This window comes from Ursus americanus, chromosome 17, assembly GCF_024610735.1.
Source record: "Ursus americanus isolate L20-20 chromosome 17, mUrsAme1.1.p, whole genome shotgun sequence".
Classification (NCBI taxonomy): Eukaryota; Metazoa; Chordata; class Mammalia; order Carnivora; family Ursidae; genus Ursus; species Ursus americanus.
The window spans coordinates 52,536,469-52,547,917 of record NC_142143.1 but is presented as its reverse complement, the minus strand read 5'-3'; positions in this window follow the sequence as shown (position 1 = coordinate 52,547,917).

Genomic DNA, 11,449 nt, shown 5'->3' with positions numbered 1-11,449 from the left:
CCCTGTGTGGACATACACGATTAGTGTCTACATATACATATCAACTTGAAACCCAAGGACTTATCTTTGTTTGCTCATCCATGAACAGTCATGATGATGTTTTTAGCATGTTTGAGTTTGAGTCTTTTATGTTTGGCTCATATGATTGCCATTGCCAGAAATACTAAGTTCTAAATATTACCTTAATATGAATAATATTGAAAAATTATATTTTAATTCTTCACCACAAAATTCAAGTAGCATTATGGCGTTCTAAAAGAAGAAAAGGGGAATTAACTTAATTTCTTTTATGCTAAAGGAAGAAAACAGGAATGTATTTATGACCCCAAACAAATACTTCAGGCAGATGAAACAAATGGTATGTTTTAACCTGCCACTCATTTTATGGTCCCTCACTTTTATTGAAGAAATTGAGATGACCCCTTATCTACATGTTTATCTCTCTAATCAGACTATTCTTTCCTGGAATACAGTGATCATAACTCATTAGTAGTTACAACTCTATTGCATGACAAAGTGTAGTCACTCAATGAAATATTACTGAAGAAAACTCTTAGGTTAATTAACACTCTGGGATTCAGACTTAAGAATTTACAAAGGAGTAAGAATAATATAAAAGAGTAAGCTTCCATATATGCAGCAAAAACAAAACTCACCATCAATTTAATGATGAATTTTATCTATATAGTTAGGGAAAATAAAATATTTCAATGTATTTAAAATAAAATGTTACCATTGCTTTTAAAGTCACTACATAGTATTTAAATGTGAACTGTGTTATTGATAGTTTTTTTAAAAAATTAATTACAAATGTTTTTATGAATTATTCCACAGTTTTATAGACTCATTTAGAGAAAATAGATTTGATAAAGAATCCAGTCCTGGAATACCGATTAATTGGGAGAAATACATTATAATTAAGAAGATAATCAATAGCAATTTCCTGACCAAGAAAAAAAATAAGAAAGTTTCTCTTATTTAGAAACCAAAATGACTATTTACAAAGCCAAAGAATATAGCCAAATAAATTTGACACTAGTGTAATATTTTCCTTTATATGGTCTTTAAAATATACAATGTGATTGAACTGAATGACTTTTTAAATTCTTCTAGTTTGCTGATTTTTACATATGAGAGTATTTCTTTTCACTCACTGTAGTATTGGAGGGATGCTGCCTTAGAGGTTTAGTCACTCATGGATATAATCCTGAGTCTGAGAGGTCAATGGTTCATAAATGAGCCTCTATCTAGTCTGGCACAGTTCTGAATATTTGGCAGGATTTACTTAAAATAGGTCCAAGATGGGAATAGCAGAGGCATTGCTGGCAGAAACATATAGGGATGCTTGCCTTCTCTGTTCTTGGCTCTAGCTGGTGCTATTTAGCTATCATTTTATAAAAACATGAACACAAAGCTCAGTCATGCCTTTATAAATGGAGAAAAAAGCTAAGCTAAAAATAGGCCATCATTTCATTGAGCTTCAGTCATGCAGTCTTACCTGGTATGCATTTGTTGTTGACTGGCAGACTTCCCCAAAGTAAATGGTGGAGTTTTCCTGGCTTATCCTTTCATGTATAGATATCACTCAGACTATGATGTTTTATTCAATTCTCACTGTTATGGACCAAAAATTTGCCTTGTAGCAGCATAGGTGAATCTCTATCAACTCTAGCTGTGGAATGCTTTACTCATGTCTAGGTACAGGAGTGAAATTTGTTTCCTTTTTAAAATTTAATATATAATATTGTTGAATTTGTCTTTTTATGACTAATTTGATTCTTCTAACACATCTAATAGAAGATGGGTTCTTTACCAAAAAATCCCTTTGGACCTAGGTGCTCAATGGGCATTATTCAATGAAAATTAAGTTTGATCTCATTGTAGGGGAAAAGAAAACAACTTTTGATAGATTGTTGAGACTATAACCATCACTTTTCCACCTAGACATGTTGAATACATAATCAGGTTTGCTTCTAGTAACTAACATATTTTTGGAAGTGAGGTTTGCTAATCATACGAAATAAATTTAGTAGATTTACAAGCAATATTTCATAGTGTTTTGTTTGCAATTTTTTATTTCAATGCTTGCATCAATTATATTCTTATCAAGGGGAGCATGATAAATGTAAAAATTTTAAAATTCTTAAACTGATTATGTTGCAAAAACAGGATTTTAAAATCTACCTTATGATCCAAACTATTCCTAAATGATTAACAACTTTTCTATTGATGCAATGATAGACCAAAAAAAAAAAGAAATCAATCTTACTATCTCCAATTCCATAATCCTACCATCTTGAAATAACCAGTAATGAACATTTCATGTATGTTTTTTGAAACATTTTTCTTCTCAAATATACTTCAAAATAAATTTTTCCATTTCTCTTTATAAAAATGGTATCAACTAATTCTGTAGAATTAAGAGTTGAATTATAGTCACAGTTTAAAAGTTGTTCCTTTCCAAGTTTGCCCCTGTTTAATTTTTATATTGTTACAAAATATTTCAGCCAAAAGAATGGAAATTTTGATCATGAGAAACAAGTTTCTGCAACTTTCTGGACTCTACCAAATTCCTATTAAGAGGTTTTAACAATTTCTATTCCAAATTAGTGAATTGTTGGATTTTTTTTCAATTCTCTAGAATGCAGATGCTATCTCATTGATATTTTAATTGGGCTTCAGCATCAGTGATTTGCCTAATTATTTTGCCTGCTTAAAATCTCTCACAGATATGTCAGTACTAAAGTGCCCAAAACTGACTTTCTGATATTTATTCCCAAATCTGCTCTTCCTGTAGGTTCTACTATTTGTAGTATCATTTCCATCTTTGCTTTTCTGTTCCCCAGGTCCAAACTCTTAGAATCATCTTTTATTCCTCACACACATTCATCAGCATATAATGTCATCACTACTTGAAAATATATCCAGTCTCTATTCAACCTCTTCTCACCTCTATGGCTGCCACCACCTATTTCCCAGCAATCATTTTTTTTTTTCTTGACTGGAATGTGACACAACTGATCTCCTTTAGTCTTGACATCTACAGTTTATTCTTGAAGGGGAAATAATGGCATTCACTGTTAAAACCTTTCCCCACTCTAGTCCTAGTTAAAGCATGAACCTTTACTTTGTTCTATAAGCTCCTACAGGATCTGGTGTGCTTTTCCTTCTCCCCTGGCCCTTTCCAGTATTCCTCTCCCAATTTACTCAGATGCTTTGTCTTCCTGGAAGCTCCAAGGACATACTAGAGATACCCCAACTTTAGGGTTTTCTCCCTGGTCTGCCTAACCCTCTCTACTTGGAATGCTCTTTCCTCAGTTATCATAGTTTCTTCATCCCATTATTTTTATTATTTTATTAATAGTAATAATAATAATAATAATAATAATTTTGGTCTTCAGCATCATGTTCAAAGACCTTATCTGTCCATTTTATTTAAATTTGCAAAATACCCTTTGATATGTTCTTGTTCTGTTTATTTTCTTCCATAGTACTTATCATCAGCTAACATATTACACATTTTACTGACTGACTAACTGGTATATGTTTTTATCTTTCATCCCAACATTTCGTCTTGCATCACATTCCATCTACAGTTGAAATTATTTACCCCCTCATGGCAAACTCATTTTTCTTCATCTGAATTTTTTCATCCCCCTCTTCTAATAATAATATATTAATAATTAATTTTCTTTTCAGTGAGAATTTGGTTGGGTATAAAACAGATACCACATGAATAGGAGACATTGTGGTATAGTTGAAAAAGCACAGGACTGGGAGTCAAATGACTTGCATTCATTCTGGTCTTCACTATTCAACAAATTAATTATGGGATTATAAACCAATATTTTAATCTCTAAACTAAGTCCAATAATGAGAGAATAAGACAACATGATCTCTAAGGTCTTCTCCTGTGCTAATATTTTACAGTTTTAAACTGTGCCAATTAAATAGTGTGGTATCAGTTGAGGCTTGGTTGCTATGTCATGAGGCACAATGATATAGACACAAGCTATAACTCCTAAATACTTCACTGATATGGTAAGCCCCTGGCTATCCATAGGGTTTATCTACCATCCTCTAAAGTATATATGGTTACCGTGGCCTCCAGTAATCTTGCCAATTCTTAATTACTCAGTTTGTTTAATATAGTATCATTAATATAGTTGACAGTTTTGATACTCAGTATTCTGGTTGTGCAGGTACCTTGGAATTATATTAGAGGAGAGGAAAGTAGAGTTGATATATAACCCTGGAACCACAACTTCAGTCTTCCTCCACCATGATTTATTTGTTTTCTGGTTGAATCCAGATGGTGAATTACAAGGCAGGAACCATCATCCCTGAATTTTTAAGTCTTTGAGATATTGTGATTCCTGTCATTTACCTCCCCTACTGACCACCCCAACATAATTATCATCCCAAGGTGAGCAGCATTGTTTGGCCAAGGGGCAAAGTGTAAGGGGAGTAGTTTCAGAGGATTTCACCTGTTCTTTCCCACTGCAATGTCTCTTCCTCCACTGCTCAAGGAATCAATGTGAAGGTTCTGCCAACTACCAAGTATGTTCATAATAAACATGTATCATGGACCTGACTAAAAGACCACTGGTTAGGTCCATGGACCTAATAGACAAACTCCAAGACAGATCTTGATACCAAGATTTCACTTATTAACCTTGTCTACAGATTATTGCCTCTTTAATGAATGGTCATGGTGGACCTTTTGATTCTTGAATATCAATCCAGACTTCATGTCCAATAATCATTGAAAGGTTTGGTACTCTGTTCTCCCAAAGAACAGTTTCCCAAATGTATTAATCAGGGTTCTCCAGAGAAACAGAACATATAGAGAAGAAAGAGATTGATTTAAAGGAATTGTCAAGTGGTGCATGTGATTATGGAGGCTGACAGGTCCAAAATCTGCAGGGTAGGCTGGCAAACTGACAACTCAGAGAAGAGCTAGTGTTGCAGTTCAAGTCCAAAGGTTGTCTTCTGGAAGAATTCCCTCTTCTTCCAGGAGATCAGTCTTTTTCTGTCAAGGCCTTCATCTGATTCTCTTGGCCTACAGCTAATCCACCCAAATTATGGAGGATAATCTGCTTTACTCAAAGTTTGCTGTTTTAAATCTTAATCTTATCTAAAAACTAACTTCACAGAACCACTTAGAATAATGTTGAACCATAGATCTGGTTACTGTGACCTAGCAAAGTGAACACATAGAATTCACCATCTCACCAAGTTAAATAGGTCCTATTTGGGAATGACTGGAGAGATTACTATTGAATATACTTAATTGTCAAATTGTAGGGTCCTTCTTTATCAAGATATGTCCCCCCATTTGAAGACTTAATGGTTTGAGAACTGGCTCAGCTTCCCGGCCATGCCTCCCTGATTTCTTTTGATTGCATATATTTAGCAATACCGTTGGCAGCTGCACATCTCTCTTGCATCTAGGAGTACCTTGCACAATTAACCAGTGCCATTATTGTCTGCAGATCACACAACCTTGAAAGTCCCTCTGATCTTGCTGCTCATTATAATAAATGTACTCACCTTGACAAGCACCTGAGTGGCACAGTATGTTAAGTGTTCGACTCTTGGTTTCAATTCAGATCATGATCTCAGGGTCATGAGATGAGGCCCACATTAGGCTCCATGCTCAACACAGTCTGTTTGAGATTCTTTCTCCCTCTCTCTGCCCCTCCTGCTCATGCTCTCTCTCTCTAAAATAAATAAATAAATAAATCTTTAAATAATAATAATAATAAATGTACCCACCTTGATTCTGATGTTTAAGTAATAGCACCTGGATTCTATAACTTTAAGATCCCACCACTGTAGTCAGAAATCCTATTGTAGTATCCTACTATTAACCCTGGCATGCAGACTATTGCCATCACTGAGCTTCTGGATTATGCTAATACCATATCGACCCTTATTGGTTTGGTAAATGGATTTTCCTTCAGGATTTTTGTAGAACATAGCTGGTTGATTTTCTGGCCTTCCTATTTTACCATTTTAGCCATCTCTCAACCTTTTGACTTTTTTCTCTGCTTCCTAATATTGTACTTCTAGAACTGTCAATTCATTTAGTGCAGACCATCAGTTTTCCAAATCTTCAAAGAGACATCTAACTAGTATATTAATATTTTCTCTCAGGGTCCTTGCCAGGGTCCCTGTCAAGGAATTCTAGGTTGGCATACTTTTTCTTTCATCATTTTAACAGCATTCTTCCACTATCTTCTTGCTTCTATCATTTCAGGTAGCTCAGCTATCAGTCTTGTATTTTCCCTATAAAAATAGTTTTTTTCTTTTTTCTTGGCTACCTTTAATTCATTATTTGTAATGTTTTCAATTATCTAAAATTTTCCTGCAGATTTAAAAACTATTATATTATGGATAACATGCAGAGTTTTTCTTCCAGCTCACTTATTTTCTTTCCATTTTGATTTTGGGAAGATTCTTTTGTATTATTTAATAAATGGGTTTTTTTGATAATGACTGATTTTTTTTTCTAATTTTTCAACTTTCTTCAATATTTTAAATACTTTAACAGTTATTTTATAGATTCTCTTTATTAATCATATTATCTGAAGTTCTTGAAAATCTCATCTGCTAATTTTAGTGTCTGATGACTCTCACCATATCTACTATATCTAAAATCCCAGTTTCTTCTTTACTAGATTGTCACATCTCTTTGAACACCAGCTCTTTCTTACCTTGTGATTTTTATTTCACTCTTTGATTCCCAGGGAGCTTTACATTATTGTCAGCTCAACCAGGTTTTTAAAAAATAAGCATTTATGCCTTATCCAAAATTTTGTCATGTTTTGACATGACATTTTTGAAATAGGAAGATTTTTATTTTAGGTAGTTTTTATAAATTCTGAGAATATTTGTATAATTTGGTTTTTCTTAACTCATCAATAATTCTTGATATATTTCCATTTAAACACATATAGTTCTATTAATTTTCTTTGGAAACTACACTGCTTTTCATTTTTTTAGTGTACTTTGTTCTACTATATCTACTACTTAGGCAATCTTCATTTGTCATTTTCCTATAGCAAACATTGCTAAAATAAATGTCATTTATATATCTTTATAGACTAGAAATTTTATATTCTTTATAGAATCTCTTAAAGTAGGATTTCTGGATTATAGGGAATGGGCACTTTAAATTTAACACACTACATAATTAAATGTATATTATTTTATTAGTTCCTTGGTTTCAGCCTAAGGCTGTTATGTCATAAATGCTTCCTTCCTGAAACACTGTATCAGTACAATCATAGACACACAGGAAAACATATGGAATACAGAGCATGAATCAGCCATGCTGTTTTTATGGGGAGGGGGGGAGGAAAAAAAGAAACAAACAAACAAAAAACAGGAAGAAGAAGATCCACTCCAACAATTTTAAGTACAATAGAGAGTTACAAAGTACTGAATTTGTCAATCAAGTCTTAGATATAACACAAAAGCATGACCAAAAAAAAAGAAAGAATAGGGGCGCCTGAGTGGCTCAGTCATTAAGCATCTGTCTTCGGCTCAGGGCATGATCCCACAGTCCTGGGATTGAACCCCGCATCAGGCTCCTGGGCTGGGAGCCTTCTTCTTCCTTTCCCACTACCCCTGCTTGTGTTCCCTCTCTCACTGGCTGTCTCTCTCTCTGTCAAATAAATAAATAAAATCTTAAAAAAAAAAGAAAGAATAGGTAAATTGGACTTCATAAAAAAAATAAACAAAAAGATATGTGCATCAAAGGATCACACTATCACAAATGTGAAATGACGATCTATAAAAAATGTAAAAATATTTGCAAATCATATATATTATAGGGGTTGAGTATCCAAAATATATGAAAAACATTTACAACTCAATAACAAAAGGCAAACAACCCAGTTTAAAAATGGGCAAAGTATTGAGTAGAAATTTCTCCAGCGAAGGTATACAAGTTTCAACAGGTATATGGAAAGATTAGTCATTAGGGAAATATGAATCAAAACCAACAATAAGATACTACTTCGTATTTACTAGGATGACTATAATAATAATTTTAGGAAATTGATAATAATAATTGACAAGAAGGTTCGGGGAAATTATGACCCAGAAATTTTACTCTTTATTATATGCCTTAAAATTTAAACTAGGTATTCGAATAAGTACTTATACACAAATGTCAATAGCAACACTGTTCACAATAGCCAAAAAGTGGAAAGAACCCAAATTCTCTATCATTGGAGGAAAGGATAAACAAAATGTGGTATATCTATACAATAGAGTATTATTCAGCCATTAAGAAGAGTGAAGTACTGACACATGCTTGATGAATCTCAAAAACATTATGCTAAGTGAAATAAGCCAGGCACATATAACTAAGTGTATATAAAATATGCAGAATATTTAAGTCCATAAAGACTGAAAGAAAGAGGAAGGGGGACTGACTGCTAGATGTATGTGAAAAACCAATGAAATCAAAAGCTGGTAGCTTGAGAACATCAGTAAAACTGATAAAATCTGGGGAGATGGATCAGGAAAACAATAGACAAAACATAAATTACCAATATCAATAATTAGAAGTGATATCATTACAGAGTCTATAGATATTTAAAAGTATAAGAAGATATTGAGAACAACTTCATGCCTATAAATTTGGTAACTTCAATGAGATTAAGAAACCCCCAAAAGGATGAAAACTAGCAACAGTTGTTCAAAAAGAAATAATCTGCTCAGCTTAATCTCTATCAAATAATTTATTTGTATTCAAAAAACCTTCCCACAAGGAAAACTCCAGATACAGATGGTTTCTACAAAAATTTTTAAGACAACTGAAACAGAATAATTCCCATGTTATCCTGTGAGGCTAATGTTACCGTGATAGCAAAACCAGATAAAGATGTAACAAGAAAATATTTCTCAAAATCTTAGCAAATTGAAATCAACATTATATAGAAAGGATACTATAACACAATTAAGTGTAGTTTATCCCGGAAATGAAAGTTTGATTTGACGTCCAAAAATAAGTCTATGTAATTAGACACATTAACAAATTACAAAAGGAAAGGCATACGATCATGTTAATTTATGTAGAAAAACTATGTTAAAAAAAAATCCAGCATCCATTCCTGATTAAAAAACAAAAAAACAAACAAAAAAAAAAACACTTTTAGCCAAGTAAGAAGAGTGGAGAACTTCCTTAAGCTGCTAAAGGAGTTCTGTAAACAAACAAACAAAACCTACAGTTAACATCATACTTAATGGTGAAAGAATGAATGTTCCCACCCTAACCAGAAACAAGTCAGGGATGTCTGTTCTTACCACTTCTGTTCAACATTGTACTAACTGATCTTGTCAGTGCTGTCAGGCAAGAAAACAAATTTTTAAATATCCATATTGAAAATTAAGAAGGAAATCTATTCATGTAAAAAATGATCATTATACAGAAAATCTGTTAGAATCTATAAAAGAGTTACTAGAATTAATAAGTAAATTTAGCAAACTTATAGAAATTAATATATAAAATCAACTATATCTTTGTATATTAACAACAATAAAAAAATCAAATTAAAAGTTATTCCATTTACAAGAGTACAAAAATATATGGAGTATTTAGGACTCTATTTTGATAAAAGATATGAAAGACCTGAATGTTGAAAATTACAAAAACAATGCTGAAGGAAATTAAAGACCTAAATAAATAGTGAGATATACATATTTATGGGCTGGAGGACTCAGTAGCTAAGATGTAAATTCCCCTCAGATTGATCTATAAATTCATGCGATTTCACTCAAATTAACAGCAGACTTTTTGTAAGAAACTCTCAAACTGAATCTAAAATTAATATAGAAGAGTGAAGGCTCATAGTAGGTAACACAACTTTGAAAATTAAAAAAAATAAAGATGGAGAACTAGTATTACCTGCTTTAACGATTTAATGTAAAGCTGCAGTATTTAAGATGGTGTGATGTTGGTACAAAGATAGATAGAAAAACAGAACAGAATCAGATCATACATATATGATGAACTGATTTTAAGCAAAGGAATGAAGGCAATTTGATAGAGAAATGATAGCCTTGAAAATATTGCTGAAATAATTGGTTTATGCAATTGAATATAAAAGAAAAAAAGACTCCTGATCTATGACATCATATTCAAAATATATTTCAAAATAATTCTTACACCTAAATGGAAAACCTAAAGTTATAGGAGAAAAATAAAAGCATGTATCTATATGAAAACTTCCTATGAATGTTCACAGCAAAAAACTGGTAACAGCTCATGTCTATCAATAGCTAAGTAGATAAATGAACTATTATATATGTACTCAATGGAATGCTAGTCAGTAATAAAAATAATGAACTGTTGATACAATCTACAACGTGAATCTATCTCAAGATAATTATTCTGATTGAAAGAAGCAAGACAAAAGAATGCGTATTATATGATTCTATTTAAGTAAGTGTCTAGAAAACACAAAATAATTTATAGTGACAAAACAAATCAGAAGTTGCCTAGGGATGGGGTAGGGTATGATTGTAGGGAAGGATTTCAGAGGTTTCTGAGGAACTTTGGGGTGATGGGTATCTTCATTATCTTGATTGTGGTAATGTTTTCATGATTATGGACACATGTCAATACTTAACAAATTTTGTACTTTAAATATGTAGAATTTATGTATACTAAGTCTCCATAAACTGTTAAAATTGGAACAAATTTGATGTTTGGAGCCTAATAGTTTTTGAACTTTGATTTTTGAATGTAAAGAAAGATAATAACATTACAGAGTGAGGAATGATACATGTAAATGCTTGAGTATTGTTAACCAAATTATGTCAAATAAGGCAGATTGTGCTTTAACCTTCAGCACTTCTAAATAGTTCATATGTTAGAAAGAGTGCAGGTATCAGATGTGCTATAGATCATAGTTTATGTAATATAGGTTGATCAGTCTGGAATAATAGGGGATGGATGGATGGATGGATGGATGGATGGATGGATGGATGGATAAATCCATAGCTGAATGTAGGAGGGGAAAGATATGTTATAGATAGCTAGATAAATAAATCAATAAATGCACACTTTAACCTTGAAGTTTACATTTTTGGGTGTGTGTATAATCCAGGTTAAACCAAATGCTTTTTCAAATTCCTTTGTCAGGCCAGCAGAATCACCATATGGATGGATTCTTAAGCACAGGGGAGTCTCATTTGCAACTGATAACCCACAAGAGAAATGAAAATATGATTAAGCTAACCAGGTACAACACCATTCTGTTTTTATCTTTCTACACATTACCTTTTCCTGCAAAAAGAATTTTTTTAAATGATGCTATTACTTTAATAGCTTCTATTTGCATTCTGAATTTTCATTGTGCCAGTTATCCGATTCCACTTATATGATGAAATTTGTGGGCCTCATGGCTATTTTAATGTGGTGCCTTTTATA